Genomic DNA, 15,128 nt, shown 5'->3' with positions numbered 1-15,128 from the left:
GCTAATTATGTCACTTGTGATTCTGTGAGTAGACCTGCAAAACATGCACTGTGTGGGGTCCTGAGGGCCGAGTTTGAGAACCTGTGTTCCCAAAAAACACTCCTCAACATATAATATGTTAGCCTTCAGGAATACATGTGTCCCTATGTGTGATGCTCCATCATATTTAAGACACACAAACTTACTGTAATCAGGAATAATTTATTTCCTAATGTTTGATGCAGTAAACTTGATGATGTGTAAGTAAATACACAGTTTGCCACATATATACATTATTATACACGTTCTTTGTTTTTTGGTTAAAAAGTTCTTATTTGTTGGTTTCTGCATCATGTGTAATAACATTCTTACTAATTTTTAACACACACGAACATGTCCCAACAATACTGACATTCATTTTGTCAATGTTTTGTTAAAAATTCAATGCCAACATATTAAAAGCTTTTTACGCAACTCAATTGTGTTCTTCTTGTAATGTTGTATAGAGAAGAAAGGTAAAATAGTTAACAATAACATTGTAATTTGGATTGTCTGCAGGAAAAGAGAATGATTGGAATCTAGAAACAGTAATGATTAGAAAAAAATCAAGTGGTCAGTTTACTTCCTGCTAAAGACATTCTGCCTGGCTGCCAATTATTGTGTCTGCAGGAAAAGAGAATGATTGGAATCTAGAAAGAGTAATGATTAGAAAAAAATCAAGTGGTCAGTTTACTTCCTGCTAACATGTATGTGCGGCTCCATCAACATTTTCCTCCTCCAATACCCCAAAAAAATGGTAAAGAATAAATGTGCGTACAAATTTTATGTTGTCGTTTGTACCACTTATAACTACTGATGTTGTAAAAATTGTCAAGGAGCTAAGTGTTATATATTTTTTTGCCAAACATACACTTACTAACTATTTTGAGTTACTTATCACAAATGTCTAACTTGTATTATTTTCACGTTTTTTTTGGTGGCCGCTTGTCCTGCCCTTTGCCTTTAGCACTGTCATGTTGTCGTGCTCTGGTGGAGCGTCTTGGTGGTGATGAAACTGGCGTGATATTTGGAGTAGTCGTACCAGAACTGCTGCTTGTTTGCTGTTGGTGCATGCATCTGAGTGTTTCATTCAGGTTAGTGAGGGTGGCATTTAGTTCACGTGTAGCAGCATTTTGATTGTCTACAATTCGGAATAAACTTTCATTAATCTTTTGATTGTTTTGAAAAATGTTCATATAACTTTGCTGTTGTCTGTGCTGTTCTTCCATTAGTCTGTGCTGTTCTTCCATTATGCGTTGTAAGTTGCCCATGACCTGTGTAATGTCTGTACGCATGAGTTCCATGGTATTACCTATTCTGGTTGTTTGTTCATTTTGTCTACTCAGATTTCTTGATATTCTTCTGAGGTGAGATGGTAGGCTTGCAAACATTTGTGTCTGCCTATGCAAGCAATCTTCATTAGTGGCCTGCTGTCTAGCCCAAATGGACCAAAACACCTGATCAGGGCCTTGTGTTATTGGTGTTGTTGGGCTGTGTTGTGGGTGGTGGTGTGCTTTGCTGTGGTGGTGTACTCACAGGTGCTGGGGGGCTCATTCCTTGCCTTAATGTCTGCATTTCTAAGATGTTTGTCTCCTCCATGTCACTGTGTTGCTGTTGTTGCGGAGAGATGCTGTTTCCAGGACTAGAAGCTGAAATGTAAAAAAAATCTCCGTTAGCTATCCATATGTTTGAGAAATGTAAACAAATCACTACACATGGAACACATGTCATTCACTGTTGCTTTCAACTATTCTGCCTAGCAACACCATCACTCATAACTTAAATACATACATATGCCTGTTTGTGGAAAATGTGTCTGGTTACTTAATTGTGAAAGCAAACACTTTAGGTTAATTGTAGCTCACACATACTCCACCATAAAAACACATTGGAATCCATAATGTGTTACCTTATAGCTTTGATCAAACAAACATAGTAATGTTTTTATATGTATTTTGCAATGTTACCTCAAACACACACGTGAAATTTGGAAAAACAACCTTACTTTTTTCAATTATAATAACATGCTTTTTTGTTGCAGCATCTTACACACAATGTCATACTGTATGGCTCAAGTGGACATACATACCTTTACTGGATGTGGACAAGGCCATTTAGCTAGGATTCCATTTCAGCTTTTACTTACTGCAGTACGTATCTAAGTTTTTGATGTGTTTTGGCTTAATGCGGTTATGAACATTTTTGATTACGTTCTGAAATTTTTTACATTTATTTCAGTTTGATACTCATAATCAAGATGAGGGGAGTGTGGAGGATGTTTTGGAGGTGTGTCCAAAATTTGGAGTGGGGGGACAGAACATACAGATGATAATCTTCGTGGCGGGGTAGCCTGCTGTGGTTGGCCCGGGACATACGACCTTGCTTTCTTTTCGGCCACAGGTTTTTTGTGGTGATGTCTTACAGAAATGCCACTTCTGCTGCTCCATACTTCTTTTGATGGACCTTTTAATGAAAGTACAATTTTGTTATGGCCATTCCTTTACAAACATACCCTATACTACAATGGACACTTTACCTGCTTCCGCAGCGTCATCATCATCAGATGTCATAAGAGTTACTGGCCGACGAGTAGTACTGCTTATTTCAAACACTGTATAAAATAAAAAAAATAAAAAATGCATGCTATTGTGGATACATCCACCCATTATGCTTATAAACATTTATTCTTTAAGAAATGCTTCTTTTTTTTTTAAAAAAAAAACCATAAGGACCGGAAACAAAAAAAAAACATAAAACAATAAACATTGTCCAATAGACATATGCACTATGGCAAAATCAACACAGGAAAACATGTACAGGACACTGACATAGGCCACAAGTAAAAATAAAAAAATTACCAACCAAAAACACACACATCTTCATTTTGTATTGAAAGGAAAAATATTACAGATGCAATATATAAATTGCTCTGTGATGTGGCACTCCAAACACACATTACCACTATATGAGCCAAACCAAAATGTAGCAATATTTTAAAAATTACACTGCAGTGTGGTGTCACGGTACAAATACAAGCTAAAAATTATCAATGAAATAGTGTTATTTTGTTTAAATATTTTACATTATCTAATAATGACATTACACATGTAAGTGGTTTCCAAACCACTTTCCACTACTCCAGCCTCTAACATGACAACCACTGTTTTTTAAACATTGCACATGGATCACAAAAATATAAAACATAGTCACAATTTTAAATTAAAAAACGCCCAAAAGGAAAACATTATTGCAGGACAATTCAGAGACACACCAAGTCCAAACTACACATGCAAAATATCTTTCATAAAAACACATGACTAGAGATGAGCGCCTGAAATTTTTCGGGTTTTGTGTTTTGGTTTTGGGTTCGGTTCCGCGGCCGTGTTTTGGGTTCGAACGCGTTTTGGCAAAACCTCACCGAATTATTTTTGTCGGATTCGGGTGTGTTTTGGATTCGGGTGTTTTTTTCAAAAAAACCTAAAAAACAGCTTAAATCATAGAATTTGGGGGTAATTTTGATCCCAAAGTATTATTAACCTCAAAAAACATAATTTACACTCATTTTCAGCCTATTCTGAACACATCACACCTCACAATATTATTTTTAGTCCTAAAATTTGCACCGAGGTCGCTGTGTGAGTAAGATAAGCGACCCTAGTGGCCGACACAAACACCGGGCCCATCTAGGAGTGGCACTGCAGTGTCACGCAGGATGTCCCTTCCAAAAAACCCTCCCCAAACAGCACATGACGCAAAGAAAAAAAGAGGCGCAATGAGGTAGCTGTGTGAGTAAGATTAGCGACCCTAGTGGCCGACACAAACACCGGGCCCATCTAGGAGTGGCACTGCAGTGTCACGCAGGATGTCCCTTCCAAAAAACCCTCCCCAAACAGCACATGACGCAAAGAAAAAAAGAGGCGCAATGAGGTAGCTGACTGTGTGAGAAAGATAAGCGACCCTAGTGGCCGACACAAACACCGGGCCCATCTAGGAGTGGCACTGCAGTGTCACGCAGGATGGCCCTTCCAAAAAACCCTCCCCAAACAGCACATGACGCAAAGAAAAAAAGAGGCGCAATGAGGTAGCTGACTGTGTGAGTAAGATTAGCGACCCTAGTGGCCGACACAAACACCGGGCACATCTAGGAGTGGCACTGCAGTGTCACGCAGGATGTCCCTTCCAAAAAACCCTCCCCAAACAGCACATGACGCAAAGAAAAAAAGAGGCGCAATGAGGTAGCTGTGTGAGTAAGATTAGCGACCCTAGTGGCCGACACAAACACCGGGCCCATCTAGGAGTGGCACTGCAGTGTCACGCAGGATGTCCCTTCCAAAAAACCCTCCCCAATCAGCACATGATGCAAAGAAAAAGAAAAGAAAAAAGAGGTGCAAGATGGAATTATCCTTGGGCCCTCCCACCCACCCTTATGTTGTATAAACAAAACAGGACATGCACACTTTAACCAACCCATCATTTCAGTGACAGGGTCTGCCACACGACTGTGACTGATATGACGGGTTGGTTTGGACCCCCCCCAAAAAAGAAGCAATTAATCTCTCCTTGCACAAACTGGCTCTACAGAGGCAAGATGTCCACCTCATCTTCACCCTCCGATATATCACCGTGTACATCCCCCTCCTCACAGATTATCAATTCGTCCCCACTGGAATCCACCATCTCAGCTCCCTGTGTACTTTGTGGAGGCAATTGCTGCTGGTCAATGTCTCCGCGGAGGAATTGATTATAATTCATTTTAATGAACATCATCTTCTCCACATTTTCTGGATGTAACCTCGTACGCCGATTGCTGACAAGGTGAGCGGCGGCACTAAACACTCTTTCGGAGTACACACTTGTGGGAGGGCAACTTAGGTAGAATAAAGCCAGTTTGTGCAAGGGCCTCCAAATTGCCTCTTTTTCCTGCCAGTATAAGTACGGACTGTGTGACGTGCCTACTTGGATGCGGTCACTCATATAATCCTCCACCATTCTATCAATGTTGAGAGAATCATATGCAGTGACAGTAGACGACATGTCCGTAATCGTTGTCAGGTCCTTCAGTCCGGACCAGATGTCAGCATCAGCAGTCGCTCCAGACTGCCCTGCATCACCGCCAGCGGGTGGGCTCGGAATTCTGAGCCTTTTCCTCGCACCCCCAGTTGCGGGAGAATGTGAAGGAGGAGATGTTGACAGGTCGCGTTCCGCTTGACTTGACAATTTTGTCACCAGCAGGTCTTTCAACCCCAGCAGACCTGTGTCTGCCGGAAAGAGAGATCCAAGGTAGGCTTTAAATCTAGGATCGAGCACGGTGGCCAAAATGTAGTGCTCTGATTTCAACAGATTGACCACCCGTGAATCCTTGTTAAGCGAATTAAGGGCTGCATCCACAAGTCCCACATGCCTAGCGGAATCGCTCCGTGTTAGCTCCTTCTTCAATGCCTCCAGCTTCTTCTGCAAAAGCCTGATGAGGGGAATGACCTGACTCAGGCTGGCAGTGTCTGAACTGACTTCACGTGTGGCAAGTTCAAAGGGCATCAGAACCTTGCACAACGTTGAAATCATTCTCCACTGCACTTGAGACAGGTGCATTCCACCTACTATATCGTGCTCAATTGTATAGGCTTGAATGGCCTTTTGCTGCTCCTCCAACCTCTGAAGCATATAGAGGGTTGAATTCCACCTCGTTACCACTTCTTGCTTCAGATGATGGCAGGGCAGGTTCAGTAGTTTTTGGTGGTGCTCCAGTTTTCTGTACGTGGTGCCTGTACGCCGAAAGTGTCCCGCAATTCTTCTGGCCACCGACAGCATCTCTTGCACGCCCCTGTCGTTTTTTAAAAAATTCTGCACCACCAAATTCAAGGTATGTGCAAAACATGGGACGTGCTGGAATTGGCCCAGATTTAATGCACACACAATATTGCTGGCGTTGTCCGATGCCACAAATCCACAGGAGAGTCCAATTGGGGTAAGCCATTCCGCGATGATCTTCCTCAGTTGCCGTAAGAGGTTTTCAGCTGTGTGCGTATTCTGGAAAGCGGTGATACAAAGCGTAGCCTGCCTAGGAAAGAGTTGGCGTTTGCGAGATGCTGCTACTGGTGCCGCCGCTGCTGTTCTTGCGGCGGGAGTCCATACATCTACCCAGTGGGCTGTCACAGTCATATAGTCCTGACCCTGCCCTGCTCCACTTGTCCACATGTCCGTGGTCAAGTGGACATTGGGTACAGCTGCATTTTTTAGGACACTGGTGACTCTTTTTCTGAGGTCTGTGTACATTTTCGGTATCGCCTGCCTAGAGAAATGGAACCTAGATGGTATTTGGTACCGGGGACACAGTACCTCCAACAAGTCTCTAGTTGGCTCTGCAGTAATGATGGATACCGGAACCACGTTTCTCACCACCCAGGATGCCAAGGCCTCAGTTATCCGCTTTGCAGTAGGATGACTGCTGTGATATTTCATCTTCCTCGCAAAGGACTGTTGAACAGTCAATTGCTTACTGGAAGTAGTACAAGTGGGCTTACGACTTCCCCTCTGGGATGACCATCGACTCCCAGCGGCAACAACAGCAGCGCCAGCAGCAGTAGGCGTTACACGCAAGGATGCATCGGAGGAATCCCAGGCAGGAGAGGACTCGTCAGACTTGCCAGTGACATGGCCTGCAGGACTATTGGCATTCCTGGGGAAGGAGGAAATTGACACTGAGGGAGTTGGTGGGGTGGTTTGCGTGAGCTTGGTTACAAGAGGAAGGGATTTACTGGTCAGTGGACTGCTTCCGCTGTCACCCAAAGTTTTTGAACTTGTCACTGACTTATTATGAATGCGCTGCAGGTGACGTATAAGGGAGGATGTTCCGAGGTGGTTAACGTCCTTACCCCTACTTATTACAGCTTGACAAAGGGAACACACGGCTTGACACCTGTTGTCCGCATTTCTGGTGAAATACCTCCACACCGAAGAGCTGATTTTTTTGGTATTTTCACCTGGCATGTCAACGGCCATATTCCTCCCACGGACAACAGGTGTCTCCCCGGGTGCCTGACTTAAACAAACCACCTCACCATCAGAATCCTCCTGGTCAATTTCCTCCCCAGCGCCAGCAACACCCATATCCTCCTCATCCTGGTGTACTTCAACACTGACATCTTCAATCTGACTATCAGGAACTGGACTGCGGGTGCTCCTTCCAGCACTTGCAGGGGGCGTGCAAATGGTGGAAGGCGCATGCTCTTCACCTCCAGTGTTGGGAAGGTCAGGCATCGCAACCGACACAATTGGACTCTCCTTGTGGATTTGGGATTTCGAAGAACGCACAGTTCTTTGCGGTGCTTTTGCCAGCTTGAGTCTTTTCAGTTTTCTAGCGAGAGGCTGAGTGCTTCCATCCTCATGTGAAGCTGAACCACTAGCCATGAACATAGGCCAGGGCCTCAGCCGTTCCTTGCCACTCCGTGTGGTAAATGGCATATTGGCAAGTTTACGCTTCTCCTCCGACAATTTTATTTTAGGTTTTGGAGTCCTTTTTTTTCTGATATTTGGTGTTTTGGATTTGACATGCTCTGTACTATGACATTGGGCATCGGCCTTGGCAGACGACGTTGCTGGCATTTCATCGTCTCGGCCATGACTAGTGGCAGCAGCTTCAGCACGAGGTGGAAGTGGATCTTGATCTTTCCCTAATTTTGGAACCTCAACTTTTTTGTTCTCCATATTTTATAGGCAGAACTAAAAGGCACCTCAGGTAAACAATGGAGATGGATGGATTGGATACTAGTATTGGATACCTGCCGACTGCCGACACAGAGGTAGCCACAGCCGTGAACTACCGCACTGTACACTGGTTGATAAAGAGATAGTAGTATACTCGTAACAACTAGTATGACACTATGACGACGGTATAAAGAATGAAAAAAAAACCACGGTTAGGTGGTATATATTATAATAATAATACAATTATGGATGGACGGACTGCCTGCCGACTGCCGACACAGAGGTAGCCACAGCCGTGAACTACCGCACTGTACACTGGTTGATAAAGAGATAGTAGTATACTCGTAACAACTAGTATGACACTATGACGACGGTATAAAGAATGAAAAAAAAACCACGGTTAGGTGGTATATATTATAATAATAATACAATTATGGATGGACGGACTGCCTGCCGACTGCCGACACAGAGGTAGCCACAGCCGTGAACTACCGCACTGTACACTGGTTGATAAAGAGATAGTAGTATACTCGTAACAACTAGTATGACACTATGACGACGGTATAAAGAATGAAAAAAAAACCACGGTTAGGTGGTATATATTATAATAATAATACAATTATGGATGGACGGACTGCCTGCCGACTGCCGACACAGAGGTAGCCACAGCCGTGAACTACCGCACTGTACACTGGTTGATAAAGAGATAGTAGTATACTCGTAACAACTAGTATGACACTATGACGACGGTATAAAGAATGAAAAAAAAACCACGGTTAGGTGGTATATATTATAATAATAATACAATTATGGATGGACGGACTGCCTGCCGACTGCCGACACAGAGGTAGCCACAGCCGTGAACTACCGCACTGTACACTGGTTGATAAAGAGATAGTAGTATACTCGTAACAACTAGTATGACACTATGACGACGGTATAAAGAATGAAAAAAAAACCACGGTTAGGTGGTATATATTATAATAATAATACAATTATGGATGGACGGACTGCCTGCCGACTGCCGACACAGAGGTAGCCACAGCCGTGAACTACCGCACTGTACACTGGTTGATAAAGAGATAGTAGTATACTCGTAACAACTAGTATGACACTATGACGACGGTATAAAGAAAGAAAAAAAAATACCACGGTTAGGTGGTATATATTATAATAATAATACAATTATGGATGGACGGACTGCCTGCCGACTGCCGACACAGAGGTAGCCACAGCCGTGAACTACCGCACTGTACACTGGTTGATAAAGAGATAGTAGTATACTCGTAACAACTAGTATGACACTATGACGACGGTATAAAGAATGAAAAAAAAACCACGGTTAGGTGGTATATATTATAATAATAATACAATTATGGATGGACGGACTGCCTGCCGACTGCCGACACAGAGGTAGCCACAGCCGTGAACTACCGCACTGTACACTGGTTGATAAAGAGATAGTAGTATACTCGTAACAACTAGTATGACACTATGACGACGGTATAAAGAATGAAAAAAAAACCACGGTTAGGTGGTATATATTATAATAATAATACAATTATGGATGGACGGACTGCCTGCCGACTGCCGACACAGAGGTAGCCACAGCCGTGAACTACCGCACTGTACACTGGTTGATAAAGAGATAGTAGTATACTCGTAACAACTAGTATGACACTATGACGGTATAAAGAATGAAAAAAAAACCACGGTTAGGTGGTATATATTATAATAATAATACAATTATGGATGGACGGACTGCCTGCCGACTGCCGACACAGAGGTAGCCACAGCCGTGAACTACCGCACTGTACACTGGTTGATAAAGAGATAGTAGTATACTCGTAACAACTAGTATGACACTATGACGGTATAAAGAATGAAAAAAAAACCACGGTTAGGTGGTATATATTATAATAATAATACAATTATGGATGGACGGACTGCCTGCCGACTGCCGACACAGAGGTAGCCACAGCCGTGAACTACCGCACTGTACACTGGTTGATAAAGAGATAGTAGTATACTCGTAACAACTAGTATGACACTATGACGACGGTATAAAGAAAGAAAAAAAAATACCACGGTTAGGTGGTATATATTGTAATACAATTATGGATGGACGGACTGCCTGCCGAGTTCCGACTGCCGACACAGAGGTAGCCACAGCCGTGAACTACCGCACTGTACTGTGTCTGCTGCTAATATAGACTGGTTGATAAAGAGATAGTATACAATACATACAACAATATACTACTATACTGGTGGTCAGGCACTGGTCACCACTAGTCACACTGGCAGTGGCACTCCTGCAGCAAAAGTGTGCACTGTTTAATTTTAAATTAATATAATATTATGTACTCCTGGGGGCTCCTGCTATAACAACCTGCAGTGCTCCCCAGTCTCCCCCACAATTATTATAAGCTTTGCCTTTTATACATTGATGTGCAGCACACTGGGCTGAGCTGAGTGCACACAGACTGAGTCACACTGTGTGACTGGCTGCTGCTGTGTATCGTTTTTTTTCAGGCAGAGAACGGATATAGCAGAGAACGGATATATTAAAATAAATAAAAGTTAACTAACAACAACTGCACTGGTCACTGTGGTAAACTCTGTCTGACTCTGCACAATCTCTCTCTCTCTTCTAATCTAATTTCTAATGGAGAGGACGCCAGCCACGTCCTCTCCCTATCAATCTCAATGCACGTGTGAAAATGGCGGCGACGCGCGGCTCCTTATATAGAATCCGAGTCTCGCGAGAATCCGACAGCGTCATGATGACGTTCGGGCGCGCTCGGGTTAACCGAGCAAGGCGGGAGGATCCGAGTCTGCTCGGACCCGTGAAAAAAACATGAAGTTCGTGCGGGTTCGGTTTCAGAGAAACCGAACCCGCTCATCTCTACACATGACATACAATAAAGTAAGATGTTACATTGGCTTTTGTATAAAACATTACCCAAAACAATGTATTTGCTGACACACACTTGAAGATGGGAGTAATATGCAACGTCACATGACACACATTTACAAAAAAAAAAAAAAAAAATCATAGAATGTAAATGCAAATACACATGCTCACCATTCTTCCTGGGCCTATCTGAATCCCGGACATGGGTTGCAGAGACAACTTCAGGAGGTATTACACTCCGCATGGGCTTCTCATACTCCAGATATCTTGCAATATAGGGCTGCCTACCACCGGTTTTCCGAGCCGACTTGGCCTCCTTGGCCATTTTGGACTTGACACGTCGCTTTATGTCATAGTACCGTTTGCGGCACGTGTCCTTCGTCCGCTTGACCACCCCCTCACTATTGACAGCAGCAACAACTTTCGCCCACAACACCGTCTTCCTCCGTGTTGGCACCTTGGCGGACTCAGGGCCAAATAGCTGCCTCTGATACTTCATCAGCTCACGCACCAATGCCACATTTTCAGCGAAACTAAACTTTACATTCCGCCCAGTCTTAGTAGTGGTGCGTGGCTGCGGAGCACTCTGACTGTCACTATCACTTGAGGCTGCTGCAGCAACCTCACCCACCTCACTAACACTCACCTCCTCCACCTGACCAACCTCCTCCCCCTCACTCACACCCTCCACCTCACCCACCTCTGAGTCACACATAATTGTGTGTCTAAACAGTTAACACAGAAAAAAAAATTACAAACAACACACTCCTCCACTACCACTACACAACTCACACACACACCCCCACACACACACACACACACACACACAAACACTGACAAGGGACTATAAAGAAAAACAACTTGGACTAAAAATGAAACAAAACCACAAAATACAAGACAACAAGAATGACAAGACGACTTTCAAACACAATACCACACTCAGAAATCGCTACCAACACTCCTTACCAAACCACAAATTCACCTACCTCCACAGCACAACCTCCCTCTTCCTCACCACTAACTAAACCCACGAGTTGCGGACGGTTTGGGGCGTATTTATATGGTTGCGCACAGACACTCCTACCATCTGAAACACAACCAATCACGAACGTGGATGAAAATCGAAACTGAAAGTGAAAATGCGGCCATGGGGAAAAAAAAACCCTGCCGCGTTTAACTTAGGGAAAAAAACAGCAAATACAACAAAAACACGTACGCAAACGACAATGACGGCCGTAAATGTGCCAAAAAAAAACGACTGGCATCGACATTGGAAAACACGAAAACCATAAAGTCGACTGCTTCGTAACTTTGCGTATATGGATTCAAAAAGTGGCATGAAAAGGCACCCGATACAAAACGAGTTTAAACACTACACAAACCGACTCAAACACGAATATTAGTAAATATTGGCCCATGTGGTATTCTAGTGACCACTATTAGTATACTATATGTAAGTTCATCATGCGAGAGAGCCACAAAAGGTGGATTTGATATATAGAAAAATGTTTGTTCTTGTTAGAAACCTAGTGGTAGAAAACTCTACCTAGAGGGGAATTTAATGAATTGGTCAAATTAACTGTTTTCAGCAAGTTACAGGCTTACTAAAGGCAATATTGCTGACAACTGCCATTGTGAATGTGACCTGCCACAAATCGCCACTGAATACATTAACCTGCAGATATACAAACTTCAGTGTAACTGGTGCAATGCTGTGCTGATAAGGATGACCACTGTGTATGGATAGGGACAGTATTGTCGCATATATACGTGTAACTCAGCATACAGGCAATATCCGCATTTATTTCCATGCACGCAATAACATTTTTTTATTGTGGGTGACTTACATGCAAGTGTGAATCAGCTCAAAGGTAGTTTCCGTTTAAGAACGTATATTGAGGGTCATTCAAATCCAGCCGCAACAGCGGCCCGCAGCACAGTTTGCCGATGGCTGCACGACCATACATATTGCAGTCGCATCCCCGCTGGATGTGACTGCAATGCGATTGACAGGTGAGGCCGCTGCGGGGGCGGATTTGCGGTAATGCAGGGGCAGTGCCGAGAAAATGGCCGATGACCGGGAGGCGGCCTCACACATGCTGGGCGGCCTTGCTCTGTGCTGGGTGGCCCCCAGCATGTGCAGAGATGAACGCAGGTCTGGCTGCATACGCATCCATCTGCGCTCATCTTTGAATAACCCCCATAGTCCAAGTGTTAAGAAAAACAGTGCAAAAAAAATGCTTGTTAGAGCATCCCAAATACAAATAAGTTCATGTTGGCAATTCCGTAGCTAACCAGCAGCTGTATTTTTTAAGACTGATTCTTATTGCCTTATAAATAGCAATCATGATTGTCGGCTTGTCTGTAAAGTAGACAAGCTTGATATTCCTAGCTCATTTGCGTTGGAGATGCTCTAGTGATCAGTAGATAGAACTGCTATGGGATTTTTTAGTATTTAAACCCTATGGGGGTAATTCAGAGTTGATCTAACTCTCTCTGCAAATGTTATATCTGCCACACCTGCAGTGCACATGCGGGGTCATTCCGAGTTGATCGTAGTTTAGCACAGCTACGATCATCTTCCCTGACATGCAGGGGGACGCCCAGCACAGGGCTAGTCCGCCCCGCATGTCAGTACGTCCCCCCCCCCTTCCCGCACAAATACAAAAGCTGTGCAATGCTTTTGTATTTGTGGAGTAACTCCCGGCCAGCGCAGCTCCTGCGGCTGGCCGGTAGTTGATCGTCGCTGCCACTGGCTGCATCGGCTGCATGAGACAGCCACCGCGGCCCACCCACCCCCCCTCAACGGTCCAGCCACGCCTGCATTGTCCGGACTGCGCCCCCTTCCGCCCTGCGTCGGTGCATGCGCAATTCTGACCCAATTGCTGCGCTGCGATAAACTGCAGCGAACGATCGGCTCGGAATGACCCCCATGGTTTTGCCCAACTGCTAACAAATTTGCTGCTGCGATCAACTCTGAATTACCCCCTACATTGGGTCAACAAAGAAGAGCAAGAAAGATTAGTATAATTGCCACTACACTACAGAAAATTGAAGTGAGCAATATTTTTGATTATTATTATTAAGACAGAAAGATTATAATAATTATGGAGACATTTGCATTAATAAAAGAAAATAAAGAGGGCACATACTGTATAACACTTTAATTTAGTAAGGGGCACACATTTCTTTTTAATCATGTTATCCACCAGCCAGTTCTACCAGGATGGGAGCCAATGTTACTTGGTCTGGGCATCCCTAGATGGATGTTTGTTTTTGGATAAAGCGCTGGTGATTTAGGAGATTCAAAGATCCTGCATATACAGTAACTGACAATTTACATTTTAAGCCTCAAAACCACTGGATAAACCATTGCGGTTAGATTGAAAAAGCCACTCTAATAAATACCCACCATTGTGAAATATATAATAATAAATAAACTAAAAAGATGGCACTCAGCTGATGGCACTAGGAGTGCGGAGCACTCAACTGCTGCTCTCACAATATCAAGACTGGGGAGGGGGGGGGGGATTTATTATAATCAATTTTGTCAGAGATTGCAAATCGTCCCTTACTGGCCCTAATCGCCAGAAAGGAACTAGCAAGTTTGCTAAGAAGCATGTCGTACAGAATCTTCTTTTCCGATGGTGATAGGAATCGTGTTGTATGGTGCTGTGAGGTGCGATTTTAGCTGCGATACATCAATACCAGTCTGTCTGTTGATTGACATGCTGCTCATAGTCAGCAGCCTGTTCCCATGGAAGCTGCTGGGTTCATAGCTCCTCTAGATCCGGCCTGGTTCTGGTTATGTGTTTGTTTGTTTTTAATCCCCTGGATGCCTACTGGAGAAGAGGATCGAACGTTGCAAAGATAGGTGAATATGGATTTTTTTTTAATCCTATTCATATAGTAGATTCTACTGGAGGAGTGGATGCAGCGGCATCAGGGACAAGGTAACAAGGTAAGTATATTTGAGTGTGAGTGCATGTATGTAGTAAAGTTATACTTTATACCCACCATATTTAGGCTTGCAGCAGCAGTGTGTGATGTCACGCAGCCGCTGTGGCCCGCCACAGAAACGGTCTGAAAACGCCTGCATTGTGCGGACCGCTCCCCTAAAACTCCACTGCAATGCCGCCACCCGCCCCACGAACGCCTCTGCCTATCAATCAGGTGGAGACGTACGCACATGTGAGATGTTGTCGCATCTCACTGTGTGCACACGTGCAGTGTGGCTTCTGTGCGTGCACACACTGCAGAGGGCTTCAGCAGGCGAACACTTTTGGAGCAGCATTCATTCCACGCTGAATTGGGACCTTGGTGCGATTTTGCAAATACAAGTCTCTAAATTTGCGATTTCCATTGATACCAATGTTATTCTGACGATGGTTGTTTTGATGATTTTCCTTGACTTGTATGGCAAATTTGCTATTTGGTCTTTAGTAAATTTGCAATATGCAAAATCACCAAAAAACCAGTAAATTCAACCCCC

The sequence above is a fragment of the Pseudophryne corroboree genome, chromosome 1 (assembly GCF_028390025.1).
Source record: "Pseudophryne corroboree isolate aPseCor3 chromosome 1, aPseCor3.hap2, whole genome shotgun sequence".
Lineage (NCBI taxonomy): Eukaryota > Metazoa > Chordata > Amphibia > Anura > Myobatrachidae > Pseudophryne > Pseudophryne corroboree.
The sequence above is the reverse complement of the archived record's forward strand: the minus strand, read 5'-3'. Positions refer to the sequence as shown.